The following is a 20,980-nucleotide window of genomic DNA, read 5'->3' as shown; positions in this document are numbered from 1 at the left end:
AAATGAGGAAGTTGGTGTAAAATAGTTTTTTTTTAATTCCAAATTCCTATATTATTTTACTACTGCTATAAATACCTAAGATTAAATAACTCAGATAAATGCCACAAATTCAGTGAAGAAAAAAATCATGAAAATGGTTTTCAATTTATGTCAAACAATATAAAATGCCTAGCTTTGTTTAAGTAATCCAGATTTTGAATAACACAATACAAAAAAATCCCCCAAAATGCCTATTGACTCTTCAAACCAAGCTCTTTAATCATGGGAGGGATATCCAGTTACATACATTGGCATAATTAATCAATTGTTGAAAGAAAGAAAACAAGTGCTTCTTAGGGTATTTCTTGCTGATATTATTTTATTTTTTAAAATTTATTTTATAGGTAAATAGAGCTGAGTTTGGCTTTCCAAAATGTATTGACTCTTCTCCTAGGTTTTAATAATAAGCAACAGGAATTGTGTTAAACAAATTTAAATTAATTTTATTTTCTATGACAGTTTACATGTTAATAAATATCCTCTTGTGATTGCCATCAAAACCATATCTAGCTTGTTTATCAAGGGACCTTAATGAGGGAAAAGCTTACCCTAATAATTAAAATACATGCTTCAAACTGAGTAGCAGTATTTCCTAAAGTAATTCATTCTATGAAATTTAATATGGGAATGGAACTTTAAAGAGAAATGTAAAGTTTAAATATTTTTTTTTTCTGATTGGAATGTAAGGGCATTACTTATCTACAGTTGGCACTATGTTCCACTACATGAAAGCCTAGAAAATGAATTATTTTCTTACCAGTTCTACAAGACTAAAATAGTATAACTTATTCTTATGACTTCCACAGCTATAGATATAAAAATACCTTGTATTTTATATGCCCTTTTGAAATAGAAACAACATTCTTTCTAATAGGGAGATATTTGCTATTGCATTCAAACATGTTTTTAGATGAATTAAACATGTTTTGCAATTTAGATTTGCAAAATATAATTGTAAATTCTATCCTAAGGAGAACTTCCAGTTTCAGCTCCAACATGTAAAGAACTTAGTAGTTATCATTCCTGTCCTTAAAATAAGAGAAAGCTGAGCAAAAACATTTCTTGGACATATCAAAGGATTAAGATAGCAAAGAAAACCACAACCCACAAATCTGGAGAATAGTAATAATCCAGAAAGTCAGAGCCAAGATCTGTTTACCTGTAAAAGAAGTCACTGGAGCTGAAAAGTTGTACTATTGATAAGGGAGAAGAAGGCAAGCTGAGTACAAAACATAAGCTGACACCCTGCAAACCAATTCCCACAGTCCCAGGTGGGATATGTGTAACATTCTTCAGGCACTCCTGGCTGCCCTAAAGCTAAGGGAAGGAAAAAAAAATGTTCATTTATAGAGATTGCAGTCCTGCAAAACATGACACTCCCTGGGTTTACAAAGGTCTTAGTGATTTACAAGAAACAAATTCTTATTAATAACCTAACTTTCAGAAGGAAGTTCCTGTCTTTCTGTTAATGCTTTGCTAGAGGGAAAACCAACCTTAGTTTGACAATAGCAAGGCCTCCTATATCTTGTCAGTCTTCCTTAACATTTGAAAATCCTTTCAGAACTTCCCTTATCTTTACTTCCCTCAACCCCAAAATATATAATCAATTGTCCCTCACAACCCCAGTGCAGCAGCTCCTTTTGCCCACAGGTCCTGACCCAGTGCTTTAATGAAATCACCTTTTTGCATCAGACATCTCAAGAATTTTTTCTTGGTTATCAGCTCCAGACCTCACATATATTCCCAAACTACATCAAGATCACTTAGTAATTTTTATAAATTGTGGGAGGCTGAATGTCATGAGAATGGTAAACTTTTGGGAGCAGTAGTCTTACATGTTTTTGAGTGATACCTCCAAAAATACTATTAGAAAAGTTACCTTTTGGCTTTGACAGTAGGAGGGTATGAGTATGCATTGTGACATTTCTTTATAACAAAGGACTATCATCCAGAGAAAGTAACTCTAGTGGAGTGTTATTTCAGAACCATGAGGGGAAGGATATTCTCATTCTTACATATGATGGGTTTTTTGTTTGTTTGTTTTTTAATTCATTTGAGAGAAACAGTGCCGTTAGGTCCGTGATCAAAGGAGCGAGACTGATACAAAGTGAAGGTCAAGCAAAGCTTTATTTCATGGCAAGCACTGAGGATCAAAGCGACCGTTCAGGGCCGCCTCTTACAGAGAGATCGAGTCCTCCCAGACTTACAGACTAACTTTTAAAGGGCAAATGCCATGTGGTTGAGCCTGGCCCCACACAGGTGACCAATAAGATTGTAACACACAGAGAAAGTTGCATAGTCATGCTAGGTCAATTGGGTGGCCAATTGAATTACAATTTACCCGATAGTAGCTATTTGAATTAGCCTATTACTTTGGTCAGAATTGGTGCCCAAAAGTCTCCCAAAAGGTGGGGCCCACACTCCTTGGTAGCTAGGGAGACAGTATGCCAGCTCCATTTATTGGATGTCTCCACCTGGCCTGACTCATCCCTGCATTCGGGCTCTGTTATCTCCACCTGACCTGACCCATCCTTTTATTTGGGTTCTGTTATGAAGGACTGGTCACCGCATTTTAATGGTTTCCTGGACTTGTTTTTAAGTAAGTTTCCCGGGGTGGGGGGAGCAGGATCAGTTTAAGTTTTATTTCATAAACAACAAAATCACTGATTAACCAAGATGAAATCACTCTGGCTAAATAGGCCCTTACAAGCACAAGAAGGGGGAGAGGGAGAAGGAGAGGGAGAAGCAAACTTCTCACTGAGCTCAGAGCCTGACATGAGACTCCATCCCAGGAACTGGAGATCATGACCATGACCTGTCAGGTAGACACCCAGCCATCTGAGCCACCCAGATGCCCCACATATGAATTTTTTTTCTTTTTTTAATTTTAAAGAAAATGACCAGAAATCACTGTATTTGTGAAACAAGACAAAAATGAGGGAGGGCAGGCTATGCAGTTAAGGAATATGTCTGAATATTAACCACAAGGAGTGACAAAAACCTTTTATAACTCTTAAAAAAGAAAACCCACAACCAGGAACTCAGTAATTTTCAATGAATTTAGGTAAACCAAATGATACAATTTATTTATTTCCATTACTTTTTCACATTAATACTATTTTGTATCTTTATATAATTTTCTGAAGTGATGTTTCTCAAACTTAAAACTAATAATATTAATGTGTTTGAGCCTAAGAACACATGAGGCAAAAACTTAAGAGAATTTTAAGGAGAAAGAAAGAAATCTACTATAGTTAAATTAAACATCCTTTTTTCAGTAATTGATAGTTCAAGCAGGCAGAAAACTGGTAAAGATACAGTTTACTTGAATAGCACAATCAATAAACTGAATTTATTTGTCATTTATAAAATATTACATCCAACCACAGAATACACATTCTTCTCAAACTTGCATAGAACATTGACCACGATAGACCATACTTTGGACCATAAAACATACTTTACCAATGTTTAAAATAGTAGAAATAACACAAAGTATGTTATCAGACCACACTGAAATTAAAGTAGAAATCAGTAACAGAAAAATAGCTGAAAGTTCCCAAATATTTGGAACTTAACACACTTCTAGTCTCACATGGGGCAAAAAAAAAAAAAAAAAATCTCAGGATATTAAAAATATTTTAAACTGAATGGAAATTAAAAGACACCTTATCAAAACTTAAGAGATGCCAAAAAGTCAGTATTTAGAGGGAGTATTACAGCATTAAATACATCTGTTAGAAAAGACCAAATATCTAAAATTAATTATATAATTTTCTACCTTAGGAAATCTGAATAAAGAAGAACACTTTAAACCTAAAAAAGCAGAAAGAAATAATAATAAAATTAAGAGCAGAAATCAATGAAATCAAAAACAGAAGAAAATCAGTGAAACAAAATCTAGTTCTTTGAAAACATATAAAAAAATAGATAAACCTCTAGCCAGGTTAACCAAGTGAGAAAAGAGAAAGAGAGAGAGAGAGAGAGAGAAGACATAGATGGACTTTAAAAAAATAGTAAAGAAACACTATAAATTTGATCTATGTCCACAAATTTGATAATTTGGATAAAAAATTCCTTAAAAGACACAAACTACAATTCACATAAGGAGAAATAGATAATCCAAACATAACTATATTTGTAACTATGTGTGACATCTATAACTATATTTCAAGTATCTATAACTATATGTTGAGTATCTATATCTAGTAAAGAAAGTAAATCAATAATTAATAAACTTGGGGCAAGTGGTGGCTCAGTTTGTTAAGCAACTGTCTTCAGCTCAGGTCATGATCCTGGAGTCCCAAGATCTAGTCCCACATCAGGCTCCCTGCTCAGTGGGGAGTCTGCTTCTCCCTCTGACCCTCTCCCCTCTCATGCTCTCTCTCTCTCTCTCTCAAACAAATAAGTAAATAAAAAAAATATTTTAAAAAACAATAAGCTAAAAAAAAAACAAACAATAAGCTTCTGAAAATATAATCAACAGGTTCGACTAATTTCATTGGTGAATTCTACCAAATGTTTAACAACAACAACAAAAAGATATCAATTTTCCACAATATATTTCAGAAAATAGATTACAGATGAGACATTTCCTAACTCATCCCATGGGATCAAATTCAGATGAAGACATTACAAAAAAGAGAGACATAGAGGTATAAAATAAGTGTATGAAAAGATAGTCCACATCATTTGTCATTAAGGAATTGAAAATTGTAAAAATGAGATACCATTACAACCCATTAACAAGAATGGTTAAAATTAAAAAAAAAAACTGATAATAAAAACTGCTGGCAAGGATGCAAAGCAACAAGAACTGTCATTCATTACTGAAGGGAATGCAAAATCATACAGCTACTTTGGAAGATAATTTGGCAGTTACTTTCCAAACTAAATTTAATTATACCATATGATTCAGTGATTGCACTTCATGGTGATTTCATACCACTTACCAAATTGGTATGAAAACTTATGTCCAGAAAGAAAATCTGCACATGAATGCTTTTAGTAGCTTTATTTGTAATTACCAAAAATTGGAAGCAACAGAGAAGTCCTTCACTACATGAATGGACAACAAACTGATACACCTATACATTGGAATATTTTTCAATGATAAAAACAAAAGATCTTTCAGGACATGAAAGAAAAAAAAATGGATGATTATGAAATGCCCATTGCTAAGAAAAAGAAGCCAGTCTGAAAAAGCAATAAACTGTACAATTGTAATTTTAAGACATTCTGGAAAAGACAAAACTACAGAGATGGTAAACAAGTCCCTGGTTGTCAGGTGTTTAGGAATGTTGATTAGGTAAAGCATAGGGGATTTTTTAAGGCAGTGAAACTATTTTATATGGTACCATAATGATGAATACAAGACATATGTCAAAACCAATCAATTTTTGCAGTACAAAGAATAATACTTAATGTATACATTCCAGGATGGAATGCAAAATGTGTCAAAAGAATCTAAATGTATTGCAAATGTATTTTAAAATCTCACTGAAAGGGTAAAAGAATAAATTGCTGACCTAAGTAACTTTGGAAATAATTTAGTCTGTAAAACTAAAGGCAAAAGTAACTGCACATGAACACTGTACTTGTTAAAAATTTTCCTACAAGGATATGAGTTATCAATTCAGATACTGCAATATGTGTGTATTGGAATTTAATAATCAAGTAAATCTATTGATGGTGGGAATCAGGTATCTGTTTTAGTGGAAATTTACAAATAAGTAAGGAAGGAATCTACAATAATCCATATAGTAATAGATTAGAGTTGGAGACGTCAGTATGATGATGAAGACATCAGTAGCTTAATAGATACAGATGGATATATGCACAAAATGTATAGGTGTGTGTATTATCCATAATATAATTATTATACATGCATATATATATATTTTTTTTGTCAGCTAAGAGAGGCTATAACGGCATTCTAGTAGCAATGAGCACACACAGATTTTGGTTTCCAATACCACTCCCCAATAAAAGGAAAAAGGCTTTTGGAGAAATGGCTGATTATAGGACTGGGGCAGAAAACATATGATGATTATGGAGAACCTGGTAGTACTTAACATTGGGAAGGAAGGAAGGAAGGAAAGAAGGAAGGAAGGAAAGAAGGGAGGGAGGAAGAAAAGAAGAAGAGAAAGAAAGAAAGACAGACAGACAGACCCTGATATGATAGAATGATAATGGCACTTTACCTTTGTGGTCTTCTCTCCCAAAACAAATAAACACAATCAAATAATAATAATAAATTGAACACATTATAATTTGTTCTAATTACAAAATATCTCACCAGTATTCTTTAAAACTGTATAGAGGGGGAAAAAAGAAATTTTGTGACAATGTCATAGCCAAGAGTAACCTAAATAGTCATGAAAACTAAATGTACTGTGGTATCCTTGATGGGATCTTCAAAAACAGAAAAAAGACAGTAGATAAAAACTAAGGGAATCTGAATAAATTTTGGATATTAATTGATAAAATGTTCAATATTGATTTATTAACTGCAACAAATGTATTATTCTAATGTAAGATATTAGTTATATGGGATTCTCTGTGTGTGATATACAGGAATTCTCTGCACCATTTTTGCCATAATTCTGTAAGTCAGAAATTATCCAAAAAATAAAGTAAATTCTGTCCCCTGGAGCTAAGAAAAGAAAAAAAAAAGAATATATAAACAGCCAGTTAGAAAATCAGAATAACAACAATCAAGTCACTAAATGCATTTTATATTGATTTGACATGGATTTTGAGGAAGTTTTTAGGACATGTCTTAGAACAAGTTACAGCAATCACAGATGTTCAAAAAATTGTCAATATTCCTCTAATTTACTAACTACTATCAGCAGGTGCTGACATAATCTGGAAGTTGCCAAGACCAGAAGCTCTAATATCACATGTGTAAAAATAATGAGTCCTTATTGCCAAAGAAAGAAAAACTAGATCATCTTCATTAAATGAGTTAGTAATTTTCTTTACATTAGGAACAATAGATATTACCATGTGGGGAGGGATTTTTCTTTACCTGGAGCCTCAGTAAACACTGCAAGTCTTCCTGGAATTAGAGATGAAAGTAGACATTTATTTATATAAATGATTTACATAACTATTTTCTTGTTTTATGTAGGATTCTTTGGTGATTTCTGTCAGTTTTGTGTGGCTAAGAGGCTAATGGGTCTCTTTTTTCCTTCTGTGTGTACTTTTCTACAGGAAAAGAATGTGGTATAAAATATAAAAATTCAAGGTCAAATAAAGATTTGAAAAAATTCTTACAGTTAAACCTCAATTTGTCTGTTTTCTTTATTCTGAACAAAATAATTTTAGGGAAGGACAAAGACTAATAATATTTTTGTATTGCATGTGGGAAAGTTTACTGTTTATGAAATGGAGGTTTACTTTTTATGTATCATTGAAAGTAAATCTTCACATGTATAATGGTAGGTAGTTAGCTTTCAGTGCAATAAAATCATTGTCTTCCAGAAAGCCTTTGGTGTTCTCTCATTTGTCTTTACAGGGTTTGACTGCATGGCTATCATGGTCTATATAAGCTATTTATTAAATATTTTTATATGGTAAAAGCCAATATAGCTTTATTATTCCACACCATTTTTCAGAAAACAAATGTTCAGGATCTTGTTCTTTAAAATAATTTAGTACTTTTATGTATTCAAACATGGTACTTAATTTTAAACATAGAATAAAATCATGATTTAAAAGAAATTCAATAAAATTCATAAAATGAATCAAATATTAATGATATATTATTAGTCATATTTTATTTTACACACTGAAAAACAATCTAGGGAAGATATGGATTGGGAAAGGGAACAAGAACAGTATCTTTATTGGATAAACCACCAACCAGCTATATACCCAGTATCACCATTTTATCCTCCAACAATGGTTGTGATTTATAAAAATATATATTTATAAAAAATAAAAAATTAAAAAAAAAATTAACCCCAAAATATTAAAATGTAGCTTGAAATTGTAGGAAAGTTGTTATACTGAATTAGCCACCATTTATTTTTCAACATATGCTTTCTGTAAGGTTGAATAAAAAACTTTCATACCAACTAGTTTTTGTTCTGCCTTCATGGAAACTTTAAAAGAGACAATTCATAGCAAGTCCATCAAAACATTAAGAAAACACAGGCAAAACAGGTTCACCAACACTTACTTAGGTCTATAATTTCTCTACTATAGTAGTTACCATTTATAATTATGGTCTACTGTTGACACCAGTGGCCTGAGATTGTGTATAGGAGCCAAAGTATTTAACGCTATATGTTTGTGGCTTTTTTTTGGGGGGGGGGGGTCAAACTTTGTTGTAACGCCGCCTTCTTCCCCTGTTGTGTAACTTCCATTTCTACTGGATAGAATTTGGTAACTTGCTTAAGATCAGTATTAATGAGAAATTAAGTAGCAAAAGACCTGTTACCTTCCAGACAAGTAGAAAAATGATTTGGGGTTGTAGCTGGTTAAGGATGATTGAATGAGGAGAGAAATTGCTAGAGGGGACAGTTTGTGAGATGCTGCTACTGCCGGTCTCCTCTGCCAAGTAGAGTGAATCCTGACTACAACCTTCTAGAGTGTGGGCTTTAGGTTTCTTTTCTTTCTTTCTTTCTTTTTTTTTTTTCCTTTTCGGTTGAAGTTAATAAATACAAATTCCAATTACGCTTAAGAACTAAAAAGAAGTAGGCATGACTGTTTCAACCACCATTGTCTAAATGAGTATTTATCAAAACATGGATCACGACCCATTAATGGATTAAGAAATCAATTGAATAGCTCATTACTGTTAAGTAATTGAATATGATATACCAAAGTACATCACATGTGATAAGGTAAATATTGCTTTATAAAATTTTGGTTTCAGTTGTATAAATAGAAAACATATGTTTTCTGGTCATAGTGTAAAATGTATTTCTTCAGTTTGAAAGAGTTACTTATACTTTTAGTTTACTTTTGTGCATCATTAAACTTGAAATAAATATCAATACTGAAGATAAAAGTATTTTTATGTTAAGATATCCATGCTATTATTCTAAATTTATTTATATAAGAAAATCTAATTTACAAATAGTAGTATAACTTAAAATTTTACTATAATACACTGTTTTGACAAGAGTATAACACAATAGACTTGAGAGAAAGCCTCATTTATTTATAAGCTGTGTGACCTTGCAATATTTGCATGGCATTCTAATTTCCTCAGCTGTAAAATGAAACTTTCTATTTTGGGGGGATTTAAGGAATACATGAGATGAGTTATCAAAAGTATAGTGCAAGAACTAGTTTTATATTTTATATTTTATATAATATATTTATATAATATTTTATAGATATATTTTATATGTAATATCATATAAATATATCATATTTTATATAAAATATTATATATAAAATATAAAATATAATATATTTATATGATATATAAACTATTTTATATAAAATATAAAATATAATATATTTATATGATATATAAACTATTTTATATAAAATATAAAATATAATATATTTATATGATATATAAACTATTTTATATAAAATATAAAATATAATATATTTATATGATATTACATATAAAATATAATATATCTATAAAATATTATATAAATATATTATATAAAATATAAAATATAAAATATAATATATTTGTATTTATTCATAAAATATATTTATAAATTTATTTATAAAATATATTTATATATTTATTTGTAAGTTTATATTATTTTATATTTATATTCATATTTATAATAAATATATAACAATATATAAAATATATACATATATGTAATATATATACTAAGCTTGATATAAATATCATATATATTATATTGGTATATAGATCTATATGATATACATACCATATATATTGATATATATATACTGCATATATATGTATTACATAATATATGCATATGCATATATGCATGTATATACGTATTATATAATACATATATATACACACTTATAACATTAGTATATATCATACATACAAACATTAGTGTGTTATATATACATACACATATATGTATACATGTATATATGTATACATATATACACATTATATTAATGTTGTATATATTAGTATCTTTGTCTCTGTTTCTAGACCCTGAAGTCCTGGCTTCTGTGGTTCCTCTATCCATTTATAGTTTCTCCAGCACCCTTTTAAGCTATATGAATTTATTACATTTTCAGTTTTAATTTAACTTAATTTGAGTTGGTTCTTGCCACTTGAAGCTAAATGGGTCCTGATTAGTCACTTCGGTAAACATATGCAAATAAAGCCAGACCTCCTGTTGCCTGACTTTTTGTACTGTTTCCCCTTGAGTCGCTTAAGAAATTTATTGTTCTTTATGGTATTTTCAATCACATGATAAATCTTGTTTTGTTTTGTTTTGTTTTCAGTATGGGAACAGTTAACTGCCCAAAGAGGTATAGCAGGAGTTACTGCTACACGCTGCTTAGAATGATTATATCTATTTCTGTAGATGAGATATGGCATTTCTGATGCAGTTACACTATGTGATTAAGATTGCATGTTTCTATGTGTGTGATTGTGTGTGTGTGTGTGTGTGTGTGTGTGTGTGTGTGTGTGTAGGAAGGTGGGTTTGTATGTATTTGGATAGGTCCAGAGAGTGTCCAGATAGAGCTAAGAAATTTTTAGTTGGCCACCATATGAAATAACAGAGTTTACCAAAAGCAGTAAAATATTGCTCTTTTTTATTTTACAAATTTGTTTCTGTGTCTTTTAAGTAATATTTTGACCAGTTATTTTCAAAGGATAACCTTTGATTATCCACATTGGGAATCATACATCTGGAATAAGTGGAAGTGGAGAAGTGCCAAAAGCACTAAATTATAGAGTAAGTATACACAAAGCATACATCATTAACCATTTTTATGGAGAATGATACTGATTCAATGTTACCCCCAAATAATCTGAAAGTATAATTTCTTATCCTTTCTGTATATACTCACTTGTAACAAAATATATCTATTCTGGAATTCAAGGAGGCAAGTTAAGTCAATGTTTGGGAAATTGTTGACTCTGTTATTTATAATCATGCAGAATGAGCAAACAACAGATTAGCTGAAGTTCTTATTTTTCAATCCATTGTTTTAGCATCATGCAAAATTAAATTAATGTGTTAAAATTTCCTTTTTCTTATATTGTTTTTGTGGTTGCTGTTATCATTACTTTCTCTCCTATTTTGGACAAAAGTGCTCCCTTAAGTATTGCTATAACACTACTTCTGAATGTGGTCTTCTTGAAATGTTAATATAGATTACCAGCAGAAACTGAATGACTGCTGTGATATTCCACAGATGTATTTTCCCATAAGATGTTCAATGTATCTTAGAAAAGCATAAATAAAGAAGTGTTTCAGAACAGTTATGCTGTAGGCATTAACACTAAGGCATTGAGAACTCTGCCTTAGAATTTGAAGTGAAAAATGTGTTTTCACTTAAATTCTTATGGAAGGAAACTAATGGACACCTGTAAGGAATATATTTTCTCATCAACAAATAAACAAACATTTTTTGACAATAATAGAGGACTAATGACTTAATATGCATAAATTGAGCATAAGAGGAAAAAGATAGTGAGTTCAATGTTAATCACATGAGGCCTGGCAATTTCCTTTCAATCGTCTTTGAAATGAAACACTTTCTCTTTTATGAATGAGGCCCTAAATCTTTATCCACTACTTTCAACAACTATCTTCTTGAATCTCAGATTACTGTCATCAATGACCTCTTTATTTTTCAGAGAGATAAATTATATTATCACAAGATAGGACAGCTACTTAATTTCTGAGCTACCTAACTTCTCCATGTGCATAGAATACATTTAATGCAGTATGTGGTTCAGTAACTTCTAATAAAATAGATGTGTATTTATATCAAAATAAATCCTGTGATAAGTTTCATATGAGTGAGGTTAATGCATTTCAGGAAAAAATATACTATGGTGCTTTTCATTCAGTTCTAGTGAGGTTTGACTTATTTTAATCGGAGGAACTAATTATTGTTGGTACTTGCCCTTTTCTGATCACAATAATTTATAATAAATGAAAACATGGGAGACATTTTTGACTAGCTGAGAAATAGAAGGTTGACCAGTGACTTTTACATGCTTGACTTGTCCCTCTGCAATTTTTTAAAAACAAAATGAAGGTGATAGAAAGAATAGTTTTGTTTTGAAGAAGCAAGTTTGATTAGAAATCCATCTATTGGTTTGACTCGTAACTGCACACCATATACACATAAGGTCTTTTCCAGATTACCTTTGTAATTAAAAAATAAATTTATAAGTGGTGTGGGTGGTACAAAGTGTGTAATGAAAAACCTTAAAGGAAACAAGCCTTTCCTAAGCACACTTAACACATCAGGACCTATCATTACATTGCACAACAACCAGTGAATTAAGTAATCTCTGAGAACAGTCTAAGTATTCCCTAAAAAAATGATAATAAGCTACTTTGTCAATGTGAAAAAGAAATGATTTTGCAGTAGAATTAAAAGATAACCACTCAATATATGTCATCAGTATGATTTAAAAGGAACCTCTCTTAAACAAAACAAGGTTCCACTTTGGAATTACAAGCATACCTTGTTTTATGCTTCTTTGCTTAATTATAATGTGAAGATAATGCATTTATTACAAATTAAATTTTGTGGTAACCTGAGCAAGTCTATCACTGCCATTTTTTCCAAAATTTACTAATCTCATGTCTGTGTTACATTTTAGTAATTTTCACAATATTTCAAACTCTTTCATTATTATTATTATTATTATTATTATTATTATATTGTTATGGTGATTTCTGATTATTGATGTTGCTATTGTAATTACTTTGGGATTCACAAATCGCACTCATATAAGATGGTGAACATAATAAATATTATGTGTCTATTCTTTTTTTTTTTTTAAAGATTTTATTTATTTATTTGACAGACAGAGCTCACAAGTAGGCAGAGAGGCAGGCAGAGAGAGAGGAAAGCAGGCTCCCTGCTGAGCAGAGAGCCCGTTGTGGGGCTCGATTCCAGGACCCTGAGATCATGACCTGAGCCGAAGGCAGCGGCTCAACCCACCAAGCCACCCAGGCGCCCTTATGTGTCTATTCTGACTGCTCCATCGACTGGCTATTCCCCTATCTCACTCACTCTACTCAGCTTTTCCAATTCCCTGAGAAATAATATTGAAATTAAGCCAGCTAATAACCCTACAATGGCTTCTAAGTGTTAAAGTGATATGATGAGTCACATGTTTCTCATTTTAAGTCAAAAGCTTAAAATTGTCAAGCTTAGTAAGGAAGAAACATCAAAAACCAAGAAACCAAGAAAGGCTAAAAGCTATCCTCTTGTATCAGTTAGCCAAGTTGTAAATGTAAAGCAAAACTTCTTGTTGAAAATTGAAAGTGCTATTCCAGTAAACACACCAATAATAAGAAAGAGAAATAGTTTTATTGTTGATATAGAGACAATTTTTGGTGTGGATAGAAGATCAAGTTAGCTAACATTCCCTTAAGACAAAATCTAATCCAGAGCAAAGCCCCAAGTCTCTTCAATTCTATGAAGGCTAGGAGAGGTGAGAAAGCTACAGAAGAAAGTTTTAAGCCAGCAAAATTTGATTCATGAGGTTTAAGGAAAGAAGTTGTCCCCTTAATATAAAAGTACAAGGTGAAACAATTGCTGATGTAGAAGCTGCAAGTTATCCAGAAGATCTAGCTTAGATAATTAAAGAAGTTGACTACACTAAACAACAGATATTCCAAAGAGCCTTCTATTGGAAGAAGATAGCAAGTAGGACTTTCATAGCTAGAAAGGAGAAGTCAACGCCCTGCTTTAAAGCTTCAAAGGAAAGTCTGACTCTCTTATTAAGGGCTATTACAGCTGGTGACTTTAAGTTAAAGCCAATACTCATTCCAGAAATCCTAGGGCCCTTCAGAGTGATGTCTATTCTGGGCTGCTGTACTGCCATTTTCTCTTGGACAAGGAGAGGGTGTGGTTGTAGAAAGCCAGGCACAACAATCCTGATCTTCTGAGTGATGAAGAAGGGAGGAAACAAAGGGGTTGGGGCTGGATCTGAGACAAGGCTCTGCTCTTGCCAGAGGGACAGGAGCCATGACTCACAGAATGTACTGTGGTGTGGGCCTCCTCTACTTTTAGGCTGAGACTTCTGTAGAAGACAGTACCTTACATATATAGACCTTGATGGAGGCAGTTCAGATCTTGGAGGGGCCACCTACCAATCAGTCCACAGAAGCTGGGTTAAATGCTAGTGTCCAAAGTTTACAGCCCCCAACAGCCCCCAACAGCCACTGAGATGGCTGATACCCAGGGTTTAACAGCTGCCATTAGGTCCAAAACATCTTTTAAGGCTCAGAACACTACTACAAAAGGCCCAAATGGTACTTATGATTTCTCTCAGGCTTTCAGTATCAAGGAGATACCCAATGCACTCCCTAAGGCAGGCTATAAATCCCAGAATGCCAGCCCATAGGGTCCAAATGCTGCCTAAAATTTTTGCAGATACCAGACACCTGTAAGTTAACTGCTAATGAGTCCTAGTTGATCTTTAAGACCTAGAACACCACTACTAAGGTGGGCCCAAATGCCACCTACAAATTTTCTCTCTCTTAGGGCCAGTGAGATGGTCAACACTTAGCCCAAGACAGCCTTTAAAGGTTGAAATGATACATTTAAGGCTCCAAGAACTGATACCCAGACCCAGAATATTAACCAAGCCAAGATGGCCGTTTCCCAGACTGAAGTACAGACCAACATAGGTATCCCTGAGTCTGATGGTACAGTTTCACAGATACCAGTGGTTGCTTTCCAGGATCAGACTATGGAGTCCAGACTATAATTCAGGAGGAGAGGGCCTATAAGATTAATAATTTGAATGTGGATGAGAATCGCAGTGGGGATCAGATGGGGACTCCATGGGCTACAGGGACCTGGAGGTCTGTACCAGTTCCAGTTACTACACAGAACCCACATGGTGTTCCCCCCAATGCGTGGTGGCAGACCCCATTGGCCTATCAGAACCCATCAGGTAGACCCCACCAGTATATCAGAGACTCCAAGCTAGACAGACCCAACCAATCTGGCAAAACACAGTTGCTTGAGAACCCCATTGTCTGGCTTGGTATGGTTGTCTGGCTTAACCCCCTGGCTTGAGAATCCACCTGGATATCAGAACCCCCAGGCTGGCATGGTACTCCAGATTAGTAAAGCCCTCCTGACAGGTCCCTACCACCCGACTGGCTTCTACCAGCTGATTGGTCACTTCCCACTGACTGGTCACTCTCATCTGACTGGCAGAACTTGTACCCCTCTCCCACCTTGCATGCTTCATGGAACTGAGTACTTCACATCCCCAAGATATGGCCTTTCTTCAAGAAAAAACAAATAAGTAGGTTAAATACCTAATGTTTAAAAATTACACCAAGGTGCCCATCATGCACTCAGAAATGCTGAGGGACATCATCCATGAATACACCATTTATCCTGAGAAGAAATTTGGGATTCAACTGAAGAAGACTGACAAAGAAGAACCCCTGTATATTCTTATCAGTAACCTCAAGTCTCTGACTGGCATACTGGGGACAACCAAAGACACACCCAAGCCCAATAACACTATCATAGTGATATGAGAGCATCATCTTCATGAATGGCAATCATGCCAGTGTAGCTGTCCTTTGGGAAGCACTACACAAGGTGGGACTGCTTTCTGTAGTGAGTCTCCTCTCCTTGGAGATCTATGAAAACTTCTCACTTAATGATTTTTCAAAGCAAAAGTTCCTGGATTACAGATGAGTGCCCAACGGCAACCTTCCTGAGTGTGAGTTCTTCTGGGGGCTCCATTCCTACCATGAAACTAGTGAAATAAATGTACTGAGATAGACGTTCCAATGAGAGATCCTTGAGACTGGACTGGACAGTTCATGGAGACTGCAGATGAGGCCTTGGCTGCTCTGGATGCTGCTGAAGCTTGGCCTGAGGACCAGTGGGAAGGGAAAAACTGCATGGGGATTAGAGATGAGGCTGTAAACTGGGCCCTGGAGCTGAGATGACATTGCTGTTGACCTAGGATGAGGAAAGAGATTTTGGTGATCCCTGGTCTAGAATCCCATTTAAATTCTGGGCCAGATACCACCAAATTCCCACTCCAGATTTTGTCAGACCTTCACTGGCCCCATTACTGGCTCTGGTGATACAGCCAATGCCAACTTTGCTGCCAACTTTGGTGCCACTGGTTTATTCTGGGTTGAGTGAGATGTGGATGTTGCTAATCAGTTGCAATGGTCTTTCCCCTGAGTGAGGCTGAAGCATCAGATTCCTTCCAAACATAGCTTTTTAGAGAGCTATATTCTGTTGACTGAAAGTGGCATGCAGGATAAATTTATTTGCTGCTCCTTGTTTGTTGCTTTTCTTTCCCCTTGTGTGCTGTCAAGTTTTGGTATCAGAAATAAACTTGGGGGCACCTGAGTGGCTCGGTGGGTTAAAGCCTCTGCCTCAGCTCAGGTCATGATCCCAGGGTCCTGGGATCGAGCCCCACATCAGGCTCTCTGCTCAGCAGGGAGCCTGCTTCCTCCTCTCTCTCTCTCTGCCTGCCTCTCTGCCTACTTGTGACATATGTCTGTCAAATAAATAAAATATTTAAAAAAAGAGAGAAATAAACTTGAAACTGCAAAATGAAAAAAATATATATATATACATATATATATGTATATATATATATATATTTGTTCTATCTTTGCTCTATAAATAAAAGAAACAGTCTGGATGGTAGCACATCTGTTTACAATATGGTTTACTGAATATTTCAAGCCCACCGTTGAGACCTACTTCTCAGAAACAAACTTCTATAGACTCAGATCATCGATATATAAATGTACAATTGTATATAAAGTTTTTTTTTTTTTTAATTTTTAGGATGTGAATGGAACCACTAAAAGTTAAGATATATTTTGGCCATTCTAAAAGATGTAAGGTGGTGGTATCTCATTGTGGTTTTGATTTGTATTTCCCTGATGGCAAGTGATGTGGGACAGTTTTTCATGTGTGTTAGCCATGTTGGTGAGGACGTGGAGGAAAAGGAACCCTTTTGCACTCTTGGTGGGAATACAAACAGATGCAACCACTCTAGAAAATAGTATGGAGGTTCTTCAAGACGTTAAAAATAAAGCTACCCTATGACCCAACAATGGCTCTCCTGGGTATTTACCTTAAAGGCACAGATGTGGTGAAAAGAAGGGATGCTTGCACTCCAATGTTCGTATCAGCAATGTCCACAATAGCCACACTGTGGAAGAGCAGAGATACCCTTCAACATATGAATAAAGAAGATGTGGTTCATATATACAACAAAATATTACTCAGCCATTAGAAAAGATCAATATCTACCATTTACATTGACATGGATGGAACTGGAGGGTATTATGCTAAGTGAAATCAATCAGAGAAAGATAATTATCATATGGTTTCAGTCATATGTGGAATATAGGGAATAGTGGAGAAGACAATAGGGGAAGGGAGGGAAAACTGAAGGGAAAAAGATCAGAAAGGGAGGCAAAATATATTAGACTCTGGGAAACAAACTGAAAATTGTGGAAAGGGAGGGGGTGGGGGGATCAGGTAACTAGGTAATGGACATTAAATAGGGCACATGATGTGATGAGCACTGGGTATTATTCATGACTAATGAATCATTGAAAATTATATTAAAAACTGATGAGGTGCTATAAGTTGGCTAATTGAATTTAAATTTTTAAAAAAGAAAAAAGTTAAGTTATAATAAATCAGTGTTATCCTGGCATTATAAAATTTGGTCTAATTATACGTGACTTCACAGTTGGACTTTTGGGGAGATGGAGGCTCCTTACAATATTTAATTGAAGACATCTGCTGAAAGGGTTTATTTTCATGAGTGGGAAAACATTGGTAGCTCACAGGGCAAATTCCCACATTACCTTTCCTTTTCATCACAAATGAAATTTTCATCCATTAGACTAGTCAAGATTTTGAACATTATTTCCATTGTTCTTCAAAACAGGCTTCAGAATACTTTCAACTTTCCCCCTTACTACTCCTACACTTGGTAAAATCTCAGGTCAAAATAACTTTAAAATTATTTTCTGCTAAAACATTACTAAGAATTTGGGAAGTACTAAACTAATAAAAAAATGTTTCTTTAGGGAAAAAAATGTCTTAGCCAGTTTGGGTTACTATAATAAAATGCCTTAAGTTGCATGGCTTAAAACTAACAGAAATTTATTTTTTATGGTTTCAGAGGCTGAAAGTCCAAGACTGGCTAATCAATATAGCCTGGTTCTCATGAAAGTTGTTTTCTGGTTTGTGGTCTGTTAATTCACATGTCAGAAAGAGGGTGAAAGAACTTTCTGGGGTCATTTTTATAATCTTATTAATTAATTCTATTCCTGAGAACTCCATCCTTGTGAGCTAATTATCTTCCAAAGGCCCCATTTCCTAATATCATGACTTTGTGGGCTAGGATTTCAAGACAGAATTTTGTAGAAACTTAAGCATTTAGTCCATAACAATTTTTTTCTAACAAAAATCCCTGAGATGCATCTTATAGTATTGTCCTTTGCATCCAAATTACTAACTCAGTGATGCTGTGAAGAGAGTTGTCATTGATAATAATAATAAGCAATAGCAATACCTTTTACATAGCTCCTTTCAACTTGAATATTCTGAAAACTTCCCATAAAAGGATCATTTCTGATGAGTAGCCATCTCTGGGGAAAGTTTGGAAACTATTTACCAGCTGGCCATCAGTTAGAGACAGGAAGTAAAGAACGCGTTTCCCAAGAGAAACTGCAGGATATACAATGTAATTACCTAATTTTGAGTAGGCTTAGGACAGTGGAGCTAATTAATTTCCATATCCTTAAAAAAGTGGTATTGTATAATTAGTGAATACAAAGTGATCAGGACTTTAACTGTATGTCTTAGCTAAAAGCTAATAACAAAGCTTCCAATAACAGTGTCTTCACAATTGCTCATTCAGTGTTGCTTGAACAATGAATCATGGTGTGAAGCAATTAAGAGATATGATAATATCTTTGTTGAGATTATAATGTACACACCACACACACACACACACACGAACACACAAAAGAATATAAAAAGCCTGTAGATTAATTGAGTGGATTTTCAAATGCAGTAATGTGTCCTAACACTAATTGCCAACAGTTAATTTTACCGTGCAGTTTCCCTGCTTCTTGATCCAACAGTGCAGGTGTACCACATTTTGTAAGGATTCACCAATGAGATATTCACCATAATGGAAAAGTAGGGAATAAATTCAATATATGTTTCCAGAAAGCTCACAGGAAGACAAATTTTCCAGCAGACAATTTCCAGGAGTGTATACAAAATTAGATCTCCAGTTGTCTGTACCTTGCCACAGTAAACAGCAGGACATGACCAGCTGCTACTCATATATCCCACAGCCTGATCTTGGATGTGCTATTAAATCTAGGCTGTGGCAGAAGGGGAGGAGAAGTTACCTGTATGAAGCAAGCATTTTAAACTAAAGCAAGGTAGACAGAGCAGGGCTTTTTGCATCCCATGCCTGAACTGAGCCATGGTTTCAGGCAGGTGGCAGATGTTCAGATTTAGAGGAGTAACTATATCCCTCTTGTGCTATAATCACCTAAAGGTAGGAAGAGCAGAAAAAAAAAATCAGGAACACATTCCAAACATTCAAAGGAAAAATAATTTATTTTATACAAATCTGCTCTATAAGCAATCTTTCTGGGTGGTGACTATTAATTAAATCAAGTAATGATCAAATATGGTGAGTTCTGCTGCTAATTAAATGATTAAATATTGGAATGGCAACAGTAATGAAAAAAAAAGAACTATGCATATTTAATAAAATGGTTAAGGGGAGAAATAAGCACCCCTCAAATTGCTCAGGCAGAAAATAAACATTTTATTCATTTAGTATATAGATCTCATGTCCTCATTTCCAATGATATTTTAATGCTAATGTTGGAGTATGAGGCTACTCTTATCTTCCCAACTCCCACTCCATCATATTATTTAGTAACACTTTATAGAATCTCAGGATAAGAAGGGAAGCAAGGTCAATTTCCTAGATAACTAGTATTACAACTCTATGAATCCAAATTAAACAATGTGAATGAGTAAAACTCAGAATCAAGTGCAGAAAAAGTTATCTGACTTCCTTAGGAATGGGGGCACTTTACATAATAACTTTTCATATAACTGAGGCAAATCTCTATTGGCCTGATTTTTAAAATTTAAATTGTGTTTTTTTTAAAGATTTTTATTTATTTATTTGAGAGAGAGAGCAAGAGAGAGAGAGAGCATGAGTGGCGGGGAGGGGCAGAGAGAGAGGGAGTAGTAGTGCTCAGCAGGGAGCCCCACCAGCCTGGATCCCAGGACCCTGAGATCATGACCTGAGCCAAAGGCAGATACTTAACTGACTGAGCCACCCAAGCACCCCTAAAACTTAAATTATGTTTAGGAAAAATTTTCCAAAGTGAATTAAGACATTCCTCTAATGCCCTAAAGAAAATATCCATTAGACAACTGAATAGAATTATTATTTTTAGGGGCGCCTGGGTGGCTCAGTGGGTTAAGCCGCTGCCTTCGGCTCAGGTCATGATCTCAGGGTCCTGGGATCGAGTCCCGCATCGGGCTCTCTGCTTAGCAGGAAGCCTGCTTCCCTCTCTCTCTCTCTGCCTGCCTCTCCATCTACTTGTGATTTCTCTCTGTCAAATAAATAAATAAAATCTTTAAAAAAAAAGAATTATTATTTTTAGTAACTTGTGATTATTGAAATAATGATCATTTTATGTTGAAAAGAGTGATGCTCTCAGATGTTATGGGCACTATAGGTCTGTTTGTCCAAATGGTT

At 34.3% G+C, this 20,980-nt stretch overlaps 2 pseudogenes across 2 annotated transcripts; both read left to right on the top strand.

The window, feature by feature from the left end:
- Positions 1-14,335: 14,335 nt before the first annotated feature.
- On the top strand, positions 14,336-15,429 carry LOC309855890 (melanoma-associated antigen D1 pseudogene; annotated as a pseudogene). Its single transcript has 2 exons — positions 14,336-15,280; positions 15,388-15,429. The product of its transcript is annotated as a melanoma-associated antigen D1 pseudogene (transcript).
- Positions 15,430-15,449: 20 nt separating this feature from the next.
- LOC309855889 (melanoma-associated antigen D1 pseudogene) lies at positions 15,450-16,341 on the top strand (annotated as a pseudogene). The gene has a single exon. The product of its transcript is annotated as a melanoma-associated antigen D1 pseudogene (transcript).
- Positions 16,342-20,980: the final 4,639 nt, after the last annotated feature.

This window comes from Mustela nivalis (genome assembly GCF_964662115.1).
Source record: "Mustela nivalis genome assembly, chromosome: X".
NCBI classification, from domain to species: Eukaryota; Metazoa; Chordata; class Mammalia; order Carnivora; family Mustelidae; genus Mustela; species Mustela nivalis.
This window is presented reverse-complemented; position numbering and strand designations above follow the sequence as displayed.